The following is a 26900-nucleotide window of genomic DNA, read 5'->3' on the forward strand; positions in this document are numbered from 1 at the left end:
GTTTCAGAATCAAGTAAGCCACGAAAAATAAAATTAAATGATGAACACAATCAATCAATACCAGATAAGTTAGGGGAAAGCATCCGAGAGTGAAGGACTACATTGTGGTAACTTGTTTGAGTTCAAATGATGCTCAAAACTACCATGTCCAAATGGTGATCAGAAGCCGATGAATCTCGATTTGATTAGAGCACTTCAGGAGGTCTTGGAGCTTGGGAATTGTTGCAAAAGCATCAGAGAAGACCGAAGGTGCTAATGGAATCAAAAAATTGGATTGAAATAAGCTGGAATCCAAAACACGATAGTTGAATTTTTCTGAGAAATTTCAAATTGAAGTAGTGATTTCTTGGCTCTCAAAAGCTTGGAAATGAATGCAGTAGTTTCCTTTATTTATAGGGAATATGTATGGATCAAAATACGTGTGGAATCAAGCTTAATTCATGCAAAACGAATTTGATCAGAAAGTCTGAAAAGTGTGACTTGTAATCCATAAAAACTCAGCCAAATCATGAGTTTCAAGGGTCAATTAACTTCTAGAGACTTGATTAAACATGTTTAGGTCCAAAATACGTGGTAATTTGGCTTTTAATTGAGAATTAGTGAAGTTCAAATTCGGACCATGGTGATTTCTTCAGTTTCAAGTCACCATGTTCAACTCAATGGGGCATCTTGCTCAGGAGGCTTTTTGATCCCATTCTTTTTACAATGTGTTGAAATCATAACAAAGATTACAATGCGCCAAGAAAGGTTGAATTTGGATACTTGAGCATAAAGTTATGGCATGTTGAAATTGGCTCGAAAAACTGATCATGTAACTTAGAAAATTAAGTCCCAAATGGCTGAAAATGACCTGTAACGTCTCAATGAATTCCACGGCCTTCCAAGCATATTTTGACCTTGATCCTTGAAGAAAACTTGTATAGGGAATTATAAATGAAATTTTTCAAAAAAAAAGTCAGCCTCAAATGTTTAAAATTGAAGAAGTTATAAACCTTGAAAGTTGAGAAAAAGCCACTTGAAAGTAGGTCAAATTTAACTAAGTCCACAAATGACCTATAATGTCTTCAAACTTTTGATGATCCTCCAAGCATAATTGGCTCTTTCCATGTAAAGATAAGTTATAGAGGATATTTATAAGAGTCATATGCAAAAAGAATCATTCAAAAATATTGAGAATTGAAGGAGTTGCGATCCTTTGAACTTTGACTTCAAATGTTGACTTTTTGGTCAAACCTCTTGGAATAAACTTGTGCACTTGAACTTTTATTGCATTTCAAGGTACATGGATGATAATATGAACTCAAAATAAGGTGTCCTTGAATTTCCTTTGATTATATTTCTCAAATTTTGGAGTAACTTGTTGAAGAAGGCATGGAAATAAACACATGAACCTTTGACTTTTCTTGAGAAACAAACCACAAAACTTTGAGATACTCTTGATCAAAAATGAAATTGAAAGGTGCTTGAGAACCTTAAAGATCATGCTTGAGATATAATCCCCTTGAGAACCAATGGTTAAACACAATTTGCTGGGGAATCAAAATAAATCCTAGCTGAGGAGTCATGCTTGATGCTCTTATTGTAAAAGCCCTACCTTGCACAATAAACTTAAAGAACAAAAAACATATTTTTGCTATTTTGATTAGTGGTTATATAAGTAATGAACATATAAAGATAAAAGGTAAAATACCAACGAATAGGTGCTTGATGATCCCTGGAAAAGGCAAACCCAAAGATAAGAGGGAGAGGACCAAGATGTGACCTTGTTTGTATGCAAGGATGCAATTGACATGTGGGATATTAGGGTTAAAAATTAGGGTATGAAAGATCACGTATTGGTACCGCATGCATTGAGTCGAGTTTTTAAGTCTCATTACATTGTACATTGGTTGCATTTGTTATTGTGTTGGATGGTTGATTATGTTGTTATTATGTTGGATGGTTGTTATGTTGTTGTTATGTTAAATGATTGTTATGTTAATATCCTGTTTGAATAATTGTTGTGTTGTTGTTTCGTATGGATAGTTGTGATGTTACTATTATGTGTGGATAACTGTTGTGTGGATTATATGGAATTGTGTTGTGGAATGGGTGATATGCATGTGATAATCTGATGCTTACTTGTTATCATGCTTTCCTTTATATAATTATGATATCTCACCCTTTCTGTTTGAATGTTGCCTTCACGTGGGTAACATGCATATAATTCGCAGTAGGAGCTCAGATGTGAGTGAAAGATGAAGTCTTCTGTTTTAGTTTAGTGTCAACATCTGCTCTGATGTCTAACACCGGGGAATTTGGAACGTTGCGTCTTTTGTTATGTCTTAACATTTCTTATAATGACATGTTATGTTGATGTTGGATATGTGAGTTAACTATTTTTTATTGTTTGTTCCGCTGCTTTTTAATAAAATTTAACATTCAGACATGTAGTTATTACTACTATCTTTATGAATGTCAAGTGTTACATGTCTTTTCTATTGAGCAGGTTGATTGTATGTTGTAGTGTAGCATCCTAAATTGCATGTTGAATTGTTTTACTATGATAAATGTTTTAAATTTACTCGGGGAAAGTTTAGGGTGTTACACTACCTACAGGACTGAGGCATGTCCCAGGAACTGTTGAAATTTGTTGAAGATGTGATGAAGATGAGAAGACCATAGAAACTGACAAGTAAATGCTTCAAATCTCTACTTCTTGCAATTTTCTTCTTCTTATTCTTTGAGATTAGCCTATAATATATGATATGTTATTATTGTTGTTGAGTGAAGAGTGTAGAGAAATGGGTTTATCTCAATTGAAGTAAAACTTCACTATGAAGTTTTGCTCAAAAATGGAGGTTAAACTCAGAGTGTGTTAGTGGATGTGAGAGAGTGAGAGAATTTGCATAGCGAGGGTGATGGTGAAGAGTGAATTCAGAGTGAAAGTGATCATTTTTTAGATGATTGAGGAAAGTGTAATTTATATAGAGGGAGTGAAAATTGAATTTGCAGGTAGATTCATAACCAATTTTGGCAATTTTTAGGGAAAGTTGGTTAGAGGTTTGAAAACAAAGTTAGTTAGGGTCTTAACATAGTTAGTATGAATTGTTAGTAAGTTGAAATTTTGTAATTAGGAGTGTTAACTGTAAGATTCATGGAACTATTATGAATTAGTTTGGTTATTGAGTTAGGGTGGTTAGTGGAATTGTTATGTTAATGTTAATATTAGTGAATGTCAGTGGGAAGTATTAGTTAGACTGAATGAATTTGTTAGATATGATAGTTAGATTGTCAGTTAATTCAATTAGCAGTTAGTTGATGGAACTAGGTGTTAGAATTTTACAATTTTGATGTTATGTTAATTGAACTATTGGGGAGTTTGTTTAATTGGAGTTTGAATTGTTATGCTATTTGAACCAGTTAAGAGGATTATTTAGTGTTTGGCTTGAGTTAGTTTAGGTTTCAACTAAACTGCTAGATGGTGTCAGGAGTTAAGAGAAATCAGTTAAGTAATAGTTAGTGTGTTAGTCAACTTGTTTGAACTGTTAGCTAATTAGTGAACCAGTTTAAAAATAAGTTAGTTAGAAGGATATTGTTATGTCAGTTAGTGAATGATTAGCTTACTGAATTGGCTCATGTTAATGATCTAAAAATACTACTGATACTTAGATGTTAAAATTGGTTAATGGTTAGAGAAAAAGTTAGTTGCTTATTCTATAGTTAGAAGTTAGAAATTGGCCTAAGTATTATGTTAATGTTAGTAGGTTGGGGTTAAAGTATAGTGAATAACTTTGTTAGTTGTTTAGTGGAATGTTATGTTGGTTAGCTAATATTAGTGACTATGATAGTTGGTTTGTTTGTGTGACAATGGATATGCCTGTTGAATCCTTAGAATATGCATTGTGTGTGCACGCATTGAATGTCATGACTTGATTTGGCATGTGTACATGAGATACATGTTGATATGTATCATGGCCTAACATGTTTGAGTGTTCATGTGCTAACAGTGTTGAGGATTTTTGCAGGGATGGTTATTAATGCCTGAGATGAAGCCTTGATCATGGAGTTTGGATGCTTAAAAGGACTTAGGTCATGCCATGGCATCAAGGTTGGCATGGCATCAAGAACATGAAGAGGTTTTAGATAACTTGAAGAACTTGATGGCACAAATGTAGAATCAATGAGGATGAAGACCAAAGTTGGCTTAGGTGGTCAGTTTGACTTTGGTCAACTGCTTGACCAAAAGTCAATAGTTGACCAAAAGTCAACTTTAGGTCAAATGTGATTTTTTGTATACTTTGTAATTTTTACATTTTGTAATGTATTTTGGATGTTTGTAATTAAAACTTTGGCATTTGAATGCAGTTTGTGATTTGTTTCTCAAGCAAAATGTCTTTTCCCTCTAATTTCTAAAATTTGTAATTTTGAGCTTGGACCTTTTGAATCCTTGGATGTAAGTTGTCATGTCTTTAATCCATAGGAAAAAAGCTAATCAATTAATCATGTAAGACCTCATAATAAAATGGTCAACAAAAATTTAACATTCCATGGTTGACTTTGTTAACCAAAGTCAAACTTACAAATGACCTCCAATTTCATCTGTCCATGATATAATCCAATATAATTAATATGTCTAGACCAAAGTTAGCGTTTCCCAAAGACTTAGATCAAGAGAGTGCACATCCAAAGTCAAGTATATCACAATGATCCCATAGGCTTGATTCACAAGTGCATCATATAAATCCTAATTGATGAATTAACCTTCTTGTCACAATTTGCTTTGTATCATAGATAACAAGAACCCCTTTGAATAAATGCTTTTATTTGTAAAAATGAAAATGAAAATGAATGTCTTATGATAGCTGATTAGAATGGTAAGCAGATGCAGATGAATCAGAAAAAAGGTAGGGCAAATTTTGGGGTATGACAACTGCCCCTATTTAGTCATCTTAGACCTGAATGTATGAATGGTGAGAGGTTTTCAGGCATTCGAGATAGAAGAGGATTAAATACAACATATCCAAAAAAAAATTCTTTGATAAATAAGTGGATGTAATGTAAGGAGAATAAGTCTATTATTGGGAATTTTTTGTTAGGGATATGGAATGGAAGATAAACTTTTACGGGATTATTGACTGACATCCTTGGTGAATATATCAGTCACAAAAAAGATGTTTGTTATGCATTATGTATGTAGTGCATATGCTTGATTTATATGATGCATGAGATTATACATGTTGTGTAGCAATGTGGGCTATTTTTATGAGGGAAATGAATGGTATCAACAAGGAAGAGACAATTTTGTGTAGTGGTGAACTTCGATTTTCCGACATCTGATAACTGAACTAGAGAATTTATAATGAAAGATAGGACCATCTAGTTACCACAACTGCTGGAGATTTTATTCTGATTCTTTTTGGGAGAGAAAATGACTTACGACCCGAATGGGAAATCGTCGAGATGCTTTCATGTATTAAACATTCACTATAGACTAATGATCTCCCTTTAGAACTTTTCAAGTAAACAAGGTAATGCACAAGTTTTTCTTTTAACTTTTTATTATTCTCGATGTTTTGCAGCATTATATATAAAAAATAATAAATATTTGCAAACAAAATACAGGAAAATAAAATTGATAAGAAAAAAAGAATTTTATTGGATGTTTAAGAAAGTTTGTTCATAAGATGCGAGTACAGAGATGCAAAATCCTAGAAGAGGAGATAACAAAAACTGAAAAATAAAGGTAAATGAAAATGGGAAATTTATATGAATTTACATTGATTACAACACATGATATTATCCATTGTAAGACCTGAATCCCAATACTTTTCTTCAGTTGATGATGACTTGGCTAATCTTTTTCCATCTGAATTCTAGCTGTGAGGTAGTAGGCTCAAGTGTTGTAGTCAAATGCTAATACTTTTCTCTTTTTTCGTCCACCGGGGTACCCATTTTTTCCTAAGTCACCTTTTCAGGTTTTCTACATAGTGGGCTTATTATCATCATTTTTTTATTTGATCCCTAATTTTTGCCTGGACATTTCTTTTTCTGGTCCAACCGGATACCCATTTTTGCCTAGGTTGTCCTTTCGGATGTTAACCTAGCGGGCTCTTTGTTCATTTCGTTTTAGGCATAATGTTTTTTTACTGCATCGGAGTTCACGGGTAATGGATACTCCTCCCCATCCATGGTGGTGAGAATCAGGGCTCCGTCTGAGAAGGCCTTCTTTAGGACAAATGGTCCTTCATAGTTCGGAGTCCACTTTCCTCGTGGATCCGTATGTATTGACAAGTATTTCTTGAGCAAGAAGTCACCTTCTTGGAATACGCATGGGCGAACCATTTTGTCAAAAGCATTCTTGAGATGTCTCTAGTATAGCTGACCATGGCAGATAGCAGTCAAACACTTTTCGTCTATGAGATTCAACTGATCAAATATGGATTGGACCCATTCTGCTTCATTGTGCTTGGCTTTAATGATAACAATGAAGGAATTTCAACCTCGATTGAAAGGACAACCTATATCCCATATATGAGTGAGAATGACGTTCCCCCAGTAGAGGTGTGTACCAAGTTTTGTAGCCATGTAGAGCGAAGGGAAGCATCTCATGCCAATCCTTGTATGACTTGACCATTTTCTGGACAATCTTCTTGATATTCTTATTTGTTGCTTCTACGATGCCATTCATGTTAGGCCGATATGGTGAAGAGTTGTGGTGTTCAATTTTGAAATCGTTGCACAACTCTTTCATTATTTGGTTGTTCAGGTTATTGGCGTTGTCAATAATAATATTGCTAGTAACTCTGTAGTGATAGATTATTTCCTTTTTGGTAAACCTTGTAACCACTTGTCGAGTGACGTTGGTATTAAAGCAACTTTGACCCATTCTGTGAAGTAATCGATATCAACTAAAATGAAGTAATGACCATTTGAAGCTTTCAGTTTGATCATCCAATCATATCAATTCACCACATAGAGATGGGCCAAGGTGATGTCAAGATGTTCAATGGAGTTGGTTGCACATGGATCTTGTCAGCATAGATCTGGCATTTGTGACACATTCTGACGCAATTGAAGCATCCAGTCTCCATAGTTGTCCAGTAATATCCAGCTCGGAGGATTTTCTTAGCCATAACATGTCCATTGGCATGCAATCCTTCACAACCTTCATGAATTACTTTTATGATCATTTATGCTTCGTGTCTATCCACACATCTCAGCAAGACTGAGTCATTATTTCCTTTTGTACAATATGTCACCATTTAAGAAGAATTTGGTTGATAATTTCCCCAGAGTCTTCTTATCTGTAATGGACATGTTCTCGGGGTATTCTTGTTTCTATAGGTACCTTTTTATATCGTAAAACCAAGTTTTGTCATCGAATTCTGCCTCAGTTGCTAAATAATATGATGGTTCATCCAGGTGTTCAATTGTTAAGGATGGTACTTCGTTATCCCACTCAACTTTGAACATGGATGACAGGGTAGCCAAAAAATCAGTTAGTTGATTTTCCTCCCTAGGGATATGATGGAAAGGAATTTCATAAAAGTAGGGAATCAACTTCAAGACGTGTTTCTTGCATGGAATCAACTTGTGATCACGAGTTTCCCAGTCCCCTTTGATCTAACTGATGACCAGAGCTGAATCTCAGTATACCTCAAGGATTTTAATCCTTAAATCAATGGCTGATTCAATTACGAATATACATGCTTCATATTTTGCCATATTGTTGGTGCATTCAAAACATAATCTTGTCGTGAAAGGAAGATGAAAGCCTTTTGGAGAAGTAAGGATTGCCCCAATTCCATGACCATGTGCATTTGAAGCACCATCGAACACGAGCGTCCATCATGATCATAGTTTAGGTCTTTCGTCAGGGTATGGGATTCCATAGTCTCTGATAAATATGACATTTTCATATGGAAAGTAAAACCTTATTGGCTGATAATCCTCCATAGGTTGACGTGCGAGATAATCTGACATCAGAGTTCCTTTGATGGATTTTTGGGTGACATACTGGATATCATACTCAGTCAATAGCATTTGCCACCGAGCTATTCTTTCAATGACAACAAGTTTTTCAAATATGTACTTAATTGGATCCATTTTGTATATCAATAAAGTAATATGACATGTCATGTATTTCCGTAGGCAAGATATGGTGAATTGTGTGTTTCAGAAAAACTTGGTTTTAATTTTTTTTTGGAATTAAAATCATTATTTAAAAACATTTTAAAATTTGTTTTAATATTAAGCAAGGAAAAAGTAAAATTGCAAAATGTAAAGTGTGGAAAATAAAGAGTTAAAGGAAAAGAGAGAACACCGAGATTTATAGAGGTTCGGTCAAACAAAGAAAAAAACCCACTCCTCTCCCCAAGAATTGACCTTGACAGTATCCAATAAATTTGAAATCTTTTAGTAGGTTATTCTCATGAACCCCCTTATATAAGGAAAAATGATGTTTAAGGCTAACTTCCAACCAAATATCAAACTATGGAGTGAGGCAGTGATTCTTCCTTCCAAACAACAGGTCAAAGCGGTTTCTCTCCTTTCTACAAGAATCTTGTAGCGATGAGTCTTCAAGCTTTTAAACAAACCTTGGGAGCTCTTAACACCTGGTTGAACTCATGAACCTAAAACCTTGGTTTTATACCGGGCAAACCAATAACCTATGATATTTTAATACCAGACTAATCTCGAACCTAACTAAGCTTTTAATACCGGCCTAAGCTTTAACCTAAACCAAAGCCTTTTAATTTGGGTTTGATCACATAATCCCTAAACCAAATCTTTTTACGGGTTTACCTTCTAACCCAAATAATCAATAATATGATAAACTATTCAACCAAGATACAAACAAAGTTTTCTTGGTGAACTTACAAATCTACCCTTCCATAACTACACTTTTCCTCGCTCACAAAAGAACTTTCTCGAAAAATCACTTCGGATAAACTTTTAGTGTGAGAAAGAAAAGAAATGTTTAGAGAGAGAGAGAGATAGAGAGTGAGAAGTATGAAACATAATTCACTGTAAAGTATAAAAATGTTCTCGTAAAAGTGCATGGCTAAATCACACACACATACACACACACACGAAAACTTTCTTCACTTTGCTTCTGGAGCATACACACACACACACACACACACACACACACAAAACTTTCTTCACTTTGCTTCTGGAGCCTTGAAGTTTGTTTTTTATGCTTTAGGATTTGTTTGAATTTACAAAACATGAATTCCATGAATTCAATACTTTTACTTTGACACGTTATATCTTTTGGCTCTATATCTTTAATGCTTGTGGATTTTAGTGTGATACTTTTATTCTTTTTATTGTCATCCTCTTCATCATCATCAAGTCTTTTTAGTTCCATGTCGTGTTCCTGCAATTTTCCAAAAAAACGTTTGTGTATCCATAATCGTTAAATTCTTAGATTCACAAATCGTAGTGACTTTGGGTTATCAGCTACGCTTTATGCATCTAAGAATTCTTACAACTAGTTCCTCATTTGAAAATGTTTTTCCCATAATCCGCATATGACTCACAATATGGGAAAATCATTTTTGCATTTAATTATTCTCTCTTTAGGTTTCATTCTTAAGAATTCATACTCATCATATGTTAATGTGTCCAACCTTGGCCTCTTTATCTTAGTAGTTACTTCATGAGTAATTTGAAGGATGTCCCACATTTCTTTTGCAATCTTGCAGCGAGAAACTCATAAAAACTCATAAAAAACGAGAGCGGTAGTGATGACAGCTTTCGCATTCAAGGTGCGTTTCACTTTTTCATTATTATTTTTAGTTCAATCTGTTTCAAGATTTTTTTCTACAACACCATTAACTTTGTGTGTAGGAACAAACAAAACTTCCTTCACATCCTTCCAAATACCACGATCCACCCCTTCTATGAATTTGTTTCTCTTTCTACAAACTATATCGTTCTCCATTAAAGAATAGGTTTTCTTTAGTGAATAACTTGAAGTAATTTTTATCTTGGAGCAAGCGACTTCAAGCACAAGAATGGAGGGGGGGGGGGATTGTGGTAGTTAAAATTCATGATTGTTTTAGTGGTTTTCTAAATTACACTTGAATTTGTGTTAGTAATTTCTGAAGGATAGAGTAAATAACATGCTAAATAAAGACAATACAATAAATAGCAAAATGAAAGAAGATACATGTTAAATAGATTTCACCATAGATTTATCCAGGTTCGGTCGAACATTAACCTACTCCTGTCCCAGAGAGATCTTCTTGAGATTTTGATCATAAACTTTGAGATTTTACAGGTCATGCCATGCACCTTAATATGATCTGATATTGAGATTTTAGAGGCTTATCCTACGCAAAAAATGAGATCTTTGCCCAGGCTAAGCTAAACTTTTTTTGGCAAAGTTCTAGAAACTAAAACATAGATTTATGATTGGTTCATCTCACAAACCAAACTCAATTTCCCAAAAGTATCGCACTCTCGAGAATTAAAACAACAACGCGACCAATACAATTTCTTTCTCACAAGTAATGTTTCACTCAAAAGCACTGATGCAACTTAAGTGAAAGAAAAATTATTTGTAGAGAGAGAAAGAGAAAATAGAGAGATAATTTCCAAAGAAAATGTAAAGCCTCGAAAATTTGTATGAAATAAAGAGGATGCGACCTCCTTTATCTAGGAGAAGGAAAATCTAAAAAAGGAAAATATTGACAGGCGAAATTAAAGTCCCAATCAATTGGCTTATTGTCCCAATCAATTAGATGATCATATATAATCGACTATGTTTTCTCAATATGGAAAGATTGGATAGAGAGTTGTTACAAGTCATTAAGATGTTCTCATAATCATTTGTTTATCATTTAAGCCTTCTCCAATCAATTGGCTTAATGCCCCAATAGATTGGACTATTCAAATTTTTTCCCCAACTGATTAGCTTAAGGCTCCAATCGATTGGATAGTTAAAAAAAATTAAAAGTAAGTAGATAGTTTCTCAATCACTTGGCTCAAACTTGAAAACATTTTAAGAGATAAAATAGGTTCAAAATACTTATGTGTGTATGTGTGTACGTTGTGAGTTGCCTTAGTACTTAGGAGTTACTTTCTTACTTTCACAAAACTCTGGTCACTCAGACATACACGACTTGATGAGCTTTCACACTTCCTCTTTATCATAACTTTCATGCTTCTAAGATTCTTTGCCAAATACCTCGATCATATAATCACTTCAATATAATCTTGAGTAACTTTTCTTGATGAGGCTTAATATATTTTTCCAGTTGGGTCACCATCATCAGAGATTTGAAAACTATTGCCGCCGACTTTAAAAACCATTGACGTTGTCATCATCGAAACTTCAAAAATGATCTTTTGAGGGATTATCAATTTTATCCCTACAAGCACATCTACCCATAATGTTACCTAACCAGGTCATGTATCACCTCTCACAACTATCTCTCTTGGTTCTTTTCAATCATAAACATGCATAAACATAAAACAAAAACTTGAAAATAATTAGTAACTTAACAATAAAATAATCGGTCATCAAGATCTACAGTGGCTTTTATTTTATACATATGATCACCAATGGATTACTTTAATCTTTGTCTATTAACCTTAAACTCATGCATGTCTTATCATCAAAGAGGTCCTTAGCTCCATAAGGATATAACTTCAAGAGTTTAAATGATATAAACCACCCTGACTTCAATTTCCCAGGGAATATTCTCAATCAAATCAAAACCTTTGGTATAAGACTTGGATAATAAGGCTCATCCTGAGTAAGCATCCAACATATTTTTTATGGTGATATAAAACCATTGTAAAATGTTTTCAACTGAATACAAATAGGAATGCCACGATGGGGGAATGACCCCCACATTTCTTTGAACCTTTCCCAAGCATCAAATAATGATTCATATTTCCCTTATCTAAATGATGTGATTTCATTCCTCATACTAGTATTCATGAAAGGATGGGAGAATTTGGCTAAGAATTTCTCATTTATATAATTTCATATCCCAATGGAATTTGGCTATAATGAGTTAAGCCAACTTTTAGAGCAGTCTCTTAGAGAATAAAGGAACATTTTGAGTATAAAGGTATCATTTTTTATCTTAGGAATTGAAGTTACTTGCCATCTCTAAAAATTTCCTAAGGTGTAAGCGAGTATCATATGTTGCAATACTTGATAATTTCCCAACAACCTCCAACATCTGAAGCTTCATATGTTTCAAGTAAAATTGAAGTCAGAGCATTCAATGTCCTCCATTCCATTCCATGGGATTTTAATGGTTTTCATAGTCCATAATCAATATCATGAGAAGATTTTCACATGGGGAAACTACAATTATGGATCAGGGTTGATTCATGTCATTTGTATGTTCTTCTAGTTGATACGACATCACATGTACATCACTTAGTTTATATATCTTTGAACGATGACTAATTTATTTTATGACATAAAACATGTGGTATCGTTTGTATGGTAAAAACTGCGTAAACACTTTTGTATGGTTAGGAATGCAATGACACATTGTGTATATTCTATATTGAATAAATACTTTTCGTAAGATTGTGATTGGCATTACTACAAAGACATTTATATAAATGCATGTTTACAACTCTTTCCTTTTTGTATATTTTCAAGATGTTTTTTATTTAGCATTCACCCATTTCAACAATAACTGATACTGAAATACCTTTATCTTCAAATGGTTATGGTGATGATGACGATATTGAGTTATCAACGACAATCGTCTTCTATTGATCCATATATTGTAGACGTGTACCTCTAAACACCCGACAATCAAGTCAGAATAGGTCGTGAGAGTAAGGCTTAAGGTTTTAAGATAATGTGTACCTAATTATGAGTCATTCATTGTGATTTATAGTTAGGACTTAGAGACTTTAGAACCTTTTATGACACTTGTTTTCTTGTAAAAATGTTATTGGATCTTGAAGATGTTTATGATCAAACAGATGATAGGATGGCATTTAACCCAAATCCTATGTGCTTTTAGGGAATGTTCATTGTGGATCTATGCGTTTGCATGTACGACCATCAATTTGGTTTTGATGATGACAATAAATGACACAACAACTCTGAAGATAACAACTCCATAGTTCAAACAACTTGTGGTTGTTGAGAGTTCTCTGTGATAAGGGGTTAATTTCAACAGTAAAAGTACTGATGATGGCATATGATCAAGAAGATTTCTCAACCATCATCAGTTAGAAGATACAAGTTCCAATTGAAGTGTCGATTCATTGTTATATCAGGCAAGGGGACTTGAAGATATGAATTGTGAAAGTATGAAAGCTCACTTTATCACTTGCTTCACGTTTTAGAGAGATCAATTAAAATGTAAAAAGTTAAGAGTAAGTCTTGATGTACTATGAAACTAAAATACACACACATAAAAAAATTCAAAACGCCGTATTTTTCATAAAATCTCTTAAAAACCTATCCATGCTTATGTAAAATTGATTAAGGAGTAATTCTAATAAATTAAGGAAGTTTTTATACTGTCTAATATATTAAGGACTTAGTCCAATCGATTAAAGCAAGGTAAATGATCTCTTAATCGATTAGAAAAGATTTTAATCAATTATTTCATAAAGCCATTTTAAGTTTTCCTTTTTTTGGATTAGGTTTGCCATAGTTTAAAGACTGTTAATCTATTAACAACTAGGGTTAATCAATTAACACATTGATTTGACCCATGGATCATTTCTATCTCGAGCCAATTTTTTTCCTATATAAAGGAGACTTTTAATCATTTCATTAAGCACCAAATTTTTGATTAGGAAAATATTCTTCTTCCATTCTCTCTATTTTCACTTTTTCTTTTCACGTAGATTTTTGTAATGCCCAAAGACTAAAAAACCATTGTGAGAGATTTGTTGTAATAAATATTGTGCCTTATTTTATATATTCAAGAGTGTGATTCTCTGATAGAGTTATTTTGTAAATGTTGTTAGCTAATCCCGTATAAAAGCTTAGTTGTAGGTTATTGAGCTCTTGTGTTAAAAGCTCTGTTTGGTTCTTGAGTTTGTCTTCTGTTAAAAGTTATGTTTGGTTCTTGAGCTTAACGTGTTAAAAGATATGCTTGGTTTGGATATTGGCCCCTTTAAAATATCTTGTTTTATTTAGATATTAGTATGTGTAAAATCTCTTGTTTGATTGTAAGAAGGTTCATGGGTATAACTTGTGAAAAATTTAAGTTTCTATTTAGTAGAAACTCTCAAGAGGAAACTCTTAGGGATAAGATTCAAAATTTAATAATTTTTTTGTGCATCTTCTCCCTCCCTTATCTCTTTATTTTCCATCACTTTATTTCCTTTTTGTTGTATTTCTTTATCGACATCTCTCTTCATCTTCATCTTCTTTCTTTATTTTTGCTGCCTAATCTATGCTTGATTACAAAAATTAACTTAAACTTTTTATAAATCAAAGTTTTTATAGATGGACCTAGATTTTCAATCAACACAATCATCCGCATCTCTCTTGTGTTTTGAGTCACTTAGCTAATAAGTCGTATCAGAGTTTAAGTTCTGTTATAGGACTAATTATCTTAGGAAATAGTACGACGACTTCAAACATTTATTTTTTTGACAAGAGACTTTTCATGAATACACATATATCGTTTGATGGTGAATTATTTGATTATGGAAGTAAAGAATAAAAACATTTTTTGATTCTTTTAATCATGATTTATGTTAATTTATTTTAGATAGTCCTTTTTTCTTGTTCATTTTGTTAATAATGAAGTGATTAACAAACAAAAATAATCCATGGGCCACAAAAGATAAGAGAAAATTGCAACTTGGGTTTCAAACTAAGCACTTGATGACTAGTTGATGACTAGTGCGTTAAGCATTGGAGAGTTATTTCCTGTTTTTAACTATAACATGACTAAGGAAGTGTGAGACATCTATAAAGAAATCTAGGAAGTTTTAGCTGAGATAAAAAAGGCTAAACACATGTATCCAAGAAAATGAGATACCAAGTACCAGTAAAGTATGGTTCTTAAATATTAAATTTAATCTCATAAGTTTTGCAACTAACAAATATCAAATGTTCAAGAACTGGTATCAGAAAACTGATTCAGTACTTGACTTCAAGGATAAAAACGTTTTTGATGAATTTCAGGATAGAACGAATAAAAATAAAATTATCCCGAAGCTTAAAGAACTAACTCAATTACTTAAGGATGAGGAAATGAACTCAGCTTCATCAAAGAATCTTCATCATCTGAATAATAAGCTTTTGTAAGATTATCACTAGAAGTTTCATATGAATGAACTGTCAGTATATATGAAGGATCTTCTGAAGAGTCATCATATGAAAAGTTATCAACTTCATAAATCTTTCAAAGTATTTGTCATGCTAAGAAGAAGACCCAGTGTTCTGTGTATAAATGCTAATTATGTCATAAGCAGTGTCATCTCGAACTCTTCTATTTTTTTTTAATGCATGATTTAAGATATTTTAGAGAAAATGATTCAAGACATGTTAAATCCACTCATCATAAATGATGCAAAAAGTTCATTGCTTGTACTAAACATGCTTTTGATGCTTATAGTCGTGTTACTCGTATTGAGGCGTTGAGACTTAGACTTATACTAAAGCATTTTCTTTTATTGCTCAAGATGAAACACTTACTCCTATTGCACATTCATATCAAGATACATAATAATAGTAGTTGCTTGAGCCTCAATTTAGTGTATGTGTGATCGGGAGCAAGAATCCAACCAATATGTCCTATACTTCCAAGCACATTAAAAAATAAAAAATAATTAAACTCTATAAAATACAAAATTACTTGGAAGTTTTCCTCTTTAGAGATTCCTATTTAAATATTCAAATTGAATCTTCTAAAAAGGGAAACTTTTGAATCCATAAAAAAGAAAACTTGTGATATAAATATTTACATCAGAAGTATTGAATGCGGTGACTTCTAATTTTCATATTCAAACTCTAAATATTATAGTGAAAAATACTTACTTTTTTAGATAAATTGCTTTTAGAAAAAATATCAAAATTTTGATTTTAAATCTTTAGAGATAATTTAGAGGCATAGGCGTTTTTTACTATCATTTATAGAGGCCCATCTCAATTAGATATTTGGGCTAAGATATTCTCAAGATTAGGACAACTCCAATTATGCTTTGGATGAGATTGAAGAAGTGCAATGAGTCATCTATTTTAATTTGTATTTCAAGTTATTACTAGGTTAAGGGTTTTTATCATGTCACAAAGAAAAATGTATATATTATATTATTTTGTGTGATGTCTACCTTTCTACCACTTGATGACTCTATCTTATACACATGTGCAGTTTCTAGTAATTAGATAATAGAAATAAACTTACCTTGTTTATAATTGAAATGAGTGAAATTAAGGACACTTTTTAAGAATCAAAATGGTAGATGAATAACATTTTTACATCAACCAATCCAACAATTAAATTGCAAAATGTTAAAGAAATATAAAAGATAGGAGAGGTAAAACAAAACAACAAATAAAGTTTGATATGGCAATAGAAACAAAGAAGTGAATTGGATTTGAAATATTTTTAAGTCTAATAGCTTAGAATTTTTTATTCTTAAAAGCAAATAAGGGACATGACTTTGGTGAACTCACGTCCTTGTAGTTGGATTTTACTCACAAGTAAATTGACTTACTTTAATATAATATTTGTAAATTGATTAATGGAGGATTGTGAATTGGGCTCAAACCATTTTTTTTCGTTGAATTGGTTAAGGTGCCTTAAATATTGTTTTTCCATCTTCGTGAAAACCATAATTACTTGTAGAATCTGAAAATACATATTCAGACGTACCATAATCATATTTAAACACACCATAATCACATTTGTTTTTGAATTAGGTCATAACGTAATGTCAATTTTTTTTTACGGAAATGCATCTCAGTGTAACTTACTGAGATACATCTCCGGACGCTGCTTTAATAAAAACGTGTCAAACTCTTCTCCTTCATTTTTCAAAATACTCTCTCAAAACACAACTTTTAACTCTCAAACTCTCTCAACTCACGTTCTGTCAAACTCACTCAACTCACTTCAAAGCTTTTGCCATCAACTTTCAATCAATCAAAAATCTCACTAAACATCAAACTAAACTCACATTTGATAGGGTTTTTTATACTTTTTTTAATTTCTATATACATTTGTAGAAATTGAGCTTTAGGTTATTATATATGTTATTTAATTGAGAAATGTGTTTGACATATAGTTTAGATATGTTATTTAAATGTGAAATGAGTTTGGTAGGTAGTTTAAATGATCATTGCAACATTTTGGATGTTGGAATGGACTGCATTTTCATCAATGTTGTTGGTATGAGTTGCTGAACCTTACAGAGATGCATCTCCAAAATTTTACAATATTTTGATTTCCAGAATTCGGAAATGCATCTCCAGAATTTGTCATTATGAATTGTTTGACTTGACCTCATTGTATTTCATATGTGTAATGCTTGTGTGGTTTACTTATAGGAATTATGGATGATAAAAAGATAGATTGAGGCGCGATATAGTTGCGTAACATGCACTGGTTCAGAGGGAAATAACCCAAGCCTTATAGGCACCTGTTGTTTCTAGCCCGATTGATGCATATGCCTCAACTTCTATGACTCATGCATCTCCGCATTCATCTTCCCGTAGGAAACAGGTGTCACCTACTTAGGCACCCGAGGCACAACAGGCACCTGAGGGGTTTGGAGGAGGCCTGTCCGGCTCATCGCTGCTACCTCTATACCCGGACCATGGTACCATACATGTCTAGGACGAAGAGGTAAAATTCAATTGTATACATTTTTTGAAAAACATGGTTGTTATAATATTCAAAAAATTTTACGATGATTTTCTGTAGTACCGTGATGCTTTAAAATGCATCAACCATGTCCAGAAGATTATTGTTCTGCCGCAACCTGATGATCAATGGTTTTAGGATGTGGTGCATCTATATGGGCTAAGAGACTTGTGTAGGAATGGTTATGTTACGATTAACCATGGTATGTTGTCTGCGTTTGTAGAGAGATGATACTTGGAGACGCCATCTTTTCATCTTCCACACGGTGAGCTCTATATCACACTGTACGATATCTCATGCATGTTGCATCTTTCGATCAGGGGGAGGCTGTTAGACCATAATAGGATTAATAGAGATGACACATTGGAGATTTTGGTGTACTATCTGGAAGCTGACCCATGGGATGCCCTGAAAAAGTTAGAAGTCACCTTAAAGGCTTATGCTAGATTTCGATTCTTGGAGAGGTTGTATACATAGCTCCTGCATGATTCAGAGCAGGCCGTTTGTGATGATGAGCAGGTTGTGCACCATAAAACATACACATTGAGAGCATACATGTTGTACTTGGTTGACACGTCCTTTTTTATGGACAAAAGGACCACTTATGTGGATGTGGTCTACCTGAGATACTTCACTGACTTAGAGTGGATACATGAGTACAACTAAGGGCCCGCTTGTTTGATCTACATGTACTCTAAGTTAGCTAAAGTTTGTATATGGAAGACCAAATATATGACAGGTATCATCATACTATTGACAGTAATATTTATGTATCTTTTAGTGTTTGTGTTTCATTTTCATAACATTTTTGCAACATCATTATTAATGATTCATATGTACCATTTTCAGGCTTGGATCCTCTAGCACTTTCCACGCATATCCAGTTGGTCATGTGCTTCGACCTACATTGAGGATATGCCACATGCTTATGCATTCAACCCACTCAGAGGGAATTAGACGATAAAGTCATAAAGAGTGTATCTTGACCGCATGATAGCAGAGGATACACACTTCACTACGTACGTCGATCACTGTGAGACGCGTCCCTTGGACGATATTGCCTTATACTTTGAATGGTTGGCTTGCGGTTTAAGTATGATATGTCCTCATCTTCCTGAACGCTTCATGCGTAAGTTTGGCTGCATGCAGGTTATTTCTAGAGACCCATCTGAGTCTGCTCCCCGCTATGATATATAGAGATACGAGTGCCATGTATGATGATTACCTTAATCAACTAGTTCTGGACGACACATATAGTATCATAGCTTACAACGATTGAAGTGATGTACACGGCTACATCCAGTGGTATTTCATAGTGTCACATCCCTATATTACCCCATATTCTTCCAAAGATCCACCCAGGCCATCTCATTAGGAGATATTTAAGGAGGAATAGACTAGGGCAGATCATGTTGTTGATGTGTTGCCTAAATATTGTTGTATCATGAAACTTGGGCAAATAGGCAAAGACAAATGACTTTTTCCAGATGACTCTAGGTGATGGACGTTCTAGATGCCATAATGGAGGAGGAGGCACGAGAGGCACTACAGTACAGGATCAGGAGGCATCATATAAACAGGGGGTCTGAGTTCGTCATATACATTAGTATATATTATTTGTATCATGAGCACTATTATCAGTTGTATTTTATTTTGATTTCATTGTGTATTCCAAATTTATTAATTTATATATGTCATTTTCATATTATTTTGGAAGTGTGTGGTTTAATTTATGTAAAATTGAATATGATAATATAACTATAATACATCGTCAATTCCATCGGTGCATCTCCAAAATAAAGTAAAAACTTACTCTGTGTGAATACGAAAATGCATCTTTGGAGTTTGTCTGATTTGAAGAAGAATTCGTGGGATGTACATAAAGTGATTCCAGAGATTCATCTCCGATTTTTTTTATAGAAAAATATGGAGTAAAGTCTCAAGTAGGGCGTAATTTGGCGATACTCAAGATGCATCAGAAAATGTAATTTTAAAATTAAATGAGCATTTTGAGATTTTAATAGAGTGTTTTTCTATTATGTAGGGTGAGATAAACAACTTTTTTATTACAATTGTTAAGAATTTCATCCATTATTTCATCTACATTTGAGCTAAGCTAAATATTTTAATCAATAAAACAAGAGTTTATAGTATATGGTCTTATTGATAATTATTTATACTCTATTTCTGGAGCCTATAACTCACTTAATTTTTTTAAATAAAAAATAAGTTATATTTACAACTTTTACTCAAATCAAAATTTTGAAAATCGCAAAATTAACACGAAGCTAAAATTAACCAACACAAAAGCTTTAAATACTTAAAAATTATGTAGCTTTGGATACGTATAACATGAAAGACAATAATGTTTCTTCATCTTTCTTTATAAACTAGTAAAATACGCGTCCATAGTAAAATATAAAAATAATAGGCATAATTATTCTTTAGGTCTCTTAACTTTAAGTGAAATTTCGTGTTGGTCCCCTAACTAAAAAACGTTACGTATTGATACCTTAAATTCTCTTCTGTTAAAATATTTGGTCTCTTCTGTTAGTTAGGGTGAAAATAAATTAAGTATGACTGAGGTGGCATGTCAGGTATGCAACCATTCAAGTTAGCACTCAACTGTTGTGTTATAAACCATTTAGGGTTCGTATTTTTCCAATCTTCATCTTCCTCCTTCATTTTTCACTGTTCATACATCCATCTTCCATCTTCAATCGTACATTCGTATTCCTCCATCTTCCATCAGTGCTTCAATGTCTAAGAATGCAAGAAGTGCTTTAATCACAAGCTTTTGGTACATTTGGACCCGTGCTTCATAGAAACAAGATAATTGAGTGTTTTTGTCAAGATGATAGTGTTCTTCGTACTGTTACTGATGTGAACAATGTCAACTATGGGAGAAAATTTTGGGGTTGTAGAAATTACAGAAATCACATGGACAAGGGATGTAATTTCTTCAAGTGGTTAGGGAATGAATTTATTGATGAAAGGGATTTGAAGCTTGAAAGATAAAATAAGAAAATTAACAAATTGAAGAATGCGGTTATCCACATCAAAGGATGGTTGAAAATGTCCATTGTGGTTGTGATGTTGAGCTTTGGGTTGAACCTTGTGTTTGTAACGATGTATTTATATTAGGATTAGAGTAATTTAGTGTTTTGTTTTCACAATATAAATGTAATCTTCTGTTTATTTAATGAATAATGTTAGTGTCTATTTTAACAAAGTATTCTGTTTGTACATTATTCTCTGTTCTAACATTGATACAAATCTGGTATAAACGCTTGAACAAAATATAACCTATTATAATGCATATCTATAACATTCCAAAAAGTGATACAAAAAGGAATTATAATCCATTGTTATTAAGCCATTATAAGGAATATCAATAACATTACAAGCCATTGTCAATAAGTCATTATAAGGCACTAACATAACATTACAAAAAGACATTACAAATCATTGTCAATAAGCCATTATAAGGCACTAAAATAACATTACAAAAAGGCATTATAAACCATTATCAATAAGTCATTATAAGACACTAAAATAACATTACAAAAAGTCATTATAAGGCATAACAAACATCACAACAAACATCAAGGTTGACTTGAAACATGCTTCCCACCCTTTTGAAGTTTTTTTTTTCTTTTTGGGTGGTGGTTGACTTGAAATTGTTGGTTGTGGTGGCTGACTTGAAATAGATGATTGTGGTGGCTGACTTGAAATTATTGCTTGTGGTTCCTGCGTTAAGGCTCATTCTGCTACCTGAGTTGGAGGTACTACTGGTTGTGGCAGTTTACAGGTGGCCTTGTTGTGACCTTCCTTGTGACAACAACTGCACTTGATTCCATGGTTTTCCTTTTTCATGTGTGTCTCGTCCCTCACCATTTCTCCAACTTCTCTATTTCTCTTTTTCTTGGGCCTTCCATGTTGTCTATTTATTGGTGGTGGTTGGAGATCAACAACATCAGATTTAGTCCACAAAGCTTCTCCATTAACTAGATAAATAACCATTGAGTATCAAGCTTCATAGATTTCTTTCTTATAACATTTAGGTACAAAATCATCAATTTGTAAATGTTGATCCTGCATGCATGACATTGCATGACAGCATCGCAACCCTGTCAGCATCCATATTCTACATGAGAATTCTTCCTGGGAAAGGTTGACAACATATTTTTCTCCATTTAGTGATATATACCTAACCTCATAGTCATATTCACCTGCGCACATGTAATATTCAACATCCAACATATGCATTTAACAAAGTAAAAGGACAAGAAATTAATCATTACCTCACAATCCAAGGGTTTGTTTTCTGTGATTCTCTTTCCATCTTATTTTTGATGTTTGGTAGTATTGTGTCTTCATATTTGCCAATCTTTTGCCTATTTGATTTCCATCTTTGCATTATATACACTCGAATTTCTTCAAGCATTGTCATAATTGGCTTGGCTCTAGCAGCTACAAAGACAGAGTTGGATGCCTCAGACATATTATTGATCAAAGTATCATAGCCTGTACTTGTCATGAACCTTTATTTGCTCCAGAATCTTGATGGAATTTTGATGATATGTTTGAATGCCTCTTCATTGACTCCCTTGATTTCAAGCATTATTTTCTCTCAAGCATTCATATGACTTGTAGTTGCAGCCCTCCACATCAATTCCTTTAGTTTTAGGCCAGGGAACTTCTTCCTGAAGTTGCTATATAAATGCCTGACATAAAACCTTTGGTCAACATTACCAAGTAACTCCTTAATAGCTGGTAACAAACCCTGCAATCAGAAATTTTCAAGCTATTAAAACATTTGATGATATATATGAAATAAGTAAAATTCAAAGTTAGAGTTAACCATTTGTTGGTCACTTATGAAGGTATAAATTTTGCACAATCTGACTCCTTCCAAATCAGCTGCCAATAATTCTAAAAACCAACTCCATGAATCTTTAGTCTCACCCTCAACAACTGCATATGCAATTGAAAGCATTTGTTCATTTAGATCCCTCCACGAATCTTCTTCATTACTTATTCAACCTACATAAGATAGAAGAAGTACTAAGGCAGATGGTAAAAAAAAAGTTCACGTATTTAGTAGGTTACAAGTGAGAAACCATACCTTAGTCATAATCAAAGAAACGTTGCTACCGTCGTCAATGAAGTTGATCTGTGGAAAAGGATGATGCTATCCTCTTCAATGCAATTTTCCCTATTCAGAGAGATGTCTTCGTCTGTCCTAACCTTTGAGCTTCATGCATTTCTTATTTAACTTCAACAATTCACAACATGACATTTTTTAACCATTTTCTAGGAATATTAAAATTCCACATCAGATGTAAATTGTTCATCCTGGAATTTTTTAACGTTTTTTCAATATAAACTAACGGAAAGGACCAAATACTTTAAGGGGAGTGAAGTTAAAAGACCACTATGTAACGTTTTTTTTAAGGGACCAAAGCGAAACATCGCATAAAGTTAAGAGATTAAATGATGCATTAAGCCAAAATAATATAATTGATTGATTATAAAAAATATCTATAATTGATATAATCAAAATGAAATATATAAATAATAGAAGACTTATTTTTATATAAAATCAAATACATTTAGCAAATGAATTGATTACGGTTAATATGATATGAATTTAAATATGTCCATTAAATTATCAAAATTATCTTTTTGAAATTTGAAGGGGTTTGAATTCTAAATTTATTGTCTCTTTTATGTATTACTAAAAAATGTGTTCCATTTCTTTTTATATTTATTAAAGATATGTATTTGTCTTGTATTATTTATATAAATCTTTGTGAAAAAAACATTTTTTTTCTTGTTTGTTGTATATAATAATCAAGGATACATATTTGTAATAGTATCGTCGATAAATATTTGTTTAAAGTATGATCGGGTTATAGAATTTTTTAAAAAAATAATCATTATTTTTAAAACAAATTCCAAAATAACCAATATTTTAATTTTTTTTCCAAAATAACCATCTTTCAAAACAGATGCACCAGATGAACTGACACATCCATTTTGTAACAGGAGGAGGCGCCAGCATCACTGACGCATGCTTTGGAAGCATTTAATGCTGGCGCCAAGTGAGCTGGCGCTTATGCTTGGCCTTTGGTGTATTCGCCAATTCATCTGGCACATACACCTTTGTATTATTATTTTTTTTAAATTTTTAAATTTTTTTAATAAATAATAAAATAGAATGTTTAAAAAAAAATCATGATATAATAAAAGTTACATGGGATTGACAAAAATTTAATGACCGGCCCGATCAAAACGTCCCCTTGTTCCACATCCAGGTGCGTTAGTTTGCCTTCGAGGTCTCCCACGATTTTCCTGAGGTGTTTGGGGGTTTTTGCATGCTGACCTGATCCAATGATGACCGGTGTGAAGGTCCGGCGGAAGTTCCAGTGGTATTTGATATATGTGTCATCATTTGTTCCCAATAGCCCGGGGGCTCTGGCCAACGACGCTTCCGTTATTTAGTTCGGCGCCCATGTTGTCGTAGTTTGGTCGATGTGGTTGGGTGAATTGTGGATGGTATAGTTGCCTGAATTGTGACATTGAATCGTTTTGGAAACGAAGCAATGGTTCCTGAGGTGTACTATAGTTAAACAATGGTTGAGTCTTTTGATGATGTGATGTTTGGGTGGTCATTGATGGGGGGTTACGATGAAGTGACCCATATGAATCATCTGGGCTATAGACGGTTGTGGTTGATGCATATGGTTGTTGGTGAGTATGGTTTGATTCTTGGTTTTGTGGTTGGTGGGTGGCATGAATGGATTGCGAGGTTGGATGGGTGGCATGAATGGATTGCAAAGTTGGGTGTTTGGTTGTTAGGTGTATGTGGTAGGTTGATGGTGTGAGGTTGGTTGTTGGGTTTGGGTTGTTTGGCTTTGGTGTTGGACGGGGACTTGTTGTTGGGCGTATGATGACGAAGCTAGTTGGCGTGGATCAATCAAATATTGTGGCTTAAACACAAATTGTTATGTTGTTACCGACCTAAACCATGCCATATATTATTGAGTTGGTCTTGCACCATGTATGACTGGTTCGTTTAAGATGTGTTGTCGTCGATTCCTCCAATGATGACACATCTCTTTTGCGAAGTCTCTCCAGTCAAAATAATCCAATTGGACATCGACTCTTTTTTGATGCCAATATCCCAAACACGTCAGAGGTTCTGGAATCTGTTGCTGCATGCCGAACTGCAGTTTTACCCGGTCACTCTGGTGCATCTCCACAGTAGTGAAGCGGATAATTGGTGTCTTTGCTGTCTAAACTGCATCATCATCATGGTTAACCTGATGATCAAGACCCATATATGACCTCCAGATAAACTGTACAACAATACGACACAATTAGATGATAAATAATTTGATAAGTATGTTTAAATTAAAATAGACTTGTGTAAGAATGTTACATCGTCTGGTCCAATGTGATCCAATAGATTGTGATAGACTACTATAACATGTTTCAGACACCTATTGTAGTTCATCCCTCTAACTGACCACCTAGATCATAAACAATTGATAAATATTATGTACAGTTAATAGTAATATAAAGTCTAATTAATTATATGGTAAAAATTTTAACTTACTTTGTTGCAAACAGGAATATGAATGGCTTCTCGTTTACTGGGGCGAGTGACGACATTCTTGACCAACCCCATGCTTGCAACAAATACGCATATGAATAAAAAGTACAAGTATTTTTTTGACATTTTTACACATTGCACTATATAGATGGGCCAACACAGCTGAACCCCAATTATATATGCTTGCCTTATTAATGTTACGTAACAACGGTAAATACATAATACTTACTGTATTACTAGTACTTTCTGGAAATAAAAAATTACCAAATAAAATCATAATATAATACCGAGCTTTAATTATTTTTTCGTACTCGATTGATTCTTCGGACAATATTATACTTGCATAATATTGTTTAAGATATTTTAAATTTATACCTTGTCCCCTAGCTTGACCGGACGACTCTCCCTTAGTTTGGTTGTCACACAAAGGGGCACCCAATAATTCATTGCAGATAGAGTTGTCTTGGTTAACTCTACCATTCACGACTTTACCATCTATACGTAGACCCAACAACATGTATACGTCCTCTAGTGTGATTGTACACTCACCAAAAGGAAGGTGAAATGTGTGGATCTCGAGTCTCCATCTCTCCAACAAAGCAAGAATAAATTTGTAGTCCACCGAGTACGGGACTATGTTGAGGATATTTCTAAATCCACATCCTTTAATATATGATTCTATCAAAGGATCGTGGGATACATATTTATGTACACGACATCAAAATCGCATTGGATCGAAGTAATATATAATAAAAACATAGATAAGAAAGATATACGAAATAAATATGAAAAAAGTATGGCAATGTATCAACAAACAAGTATGCTTTGGATGAGATTGAAGAAGTCCAATGCGTTATCTATTTTAATTTGTATTTCAAGTTATTACTAGGTTAAGGGTTTTTATCATGTCACAAAGAAAAATGTATATATTATATTATTTTGTGTGATGTCTACCTTTCTACCACTTGATGACTCTATATTATATACATGTGCAGTTTCTAGTAATTAGATAATAGAAATAAACTTACCTTGTTTATAATTGAAATGAGTGAAATTAAGGACACTTTTTAAGAATCAAAATGGTAGAGGAATAACATTTTTACATCAACCAATCAAACAATTAAGTTGCAAAATGTTAAAGAAATATAAAAGATAGGAGAGGTAAAACAAAAAACAAATAAAGTTTGATATGGCAATAGAAACAAAGAAGTGAATTGGATTTGACTCTTTTTAAAGTCTAATAGCTTAGACTTTTTTATTCTTAAAAGTAAATAAGGGACATGATGAAGGAGAATTGCGATCCAAAACGCATCGGAAATTAAAATTTTCTCCTTTAGAGATCCTTACGAATGGTCATGATCAGTGATAGAATATTTACTTCTTGTGACGATTGAAACCTTTGGTGCAGATCTCTTGTGACGATCAAAACCTTTGATGCAGATCCACGGAGCGATCACGAACGTTGAACGATG

The sequence above is a fragment of the Lathyrus oleraceus genome, chromosome 3 (assembly GCF_024323335.1).
Source record: "Lathyrus oleraceus cultivar Zhongwan6 chromosome 3, CAAS_Psat_ZW6_1.0, whole genome shotgun sequence".
NCBI lineage: Eukaryota > Viridiplantae > Streptophyta > Magnoliopsida > Fabales > Fabaceae > Lathyrus > Lathyrus oleraceus.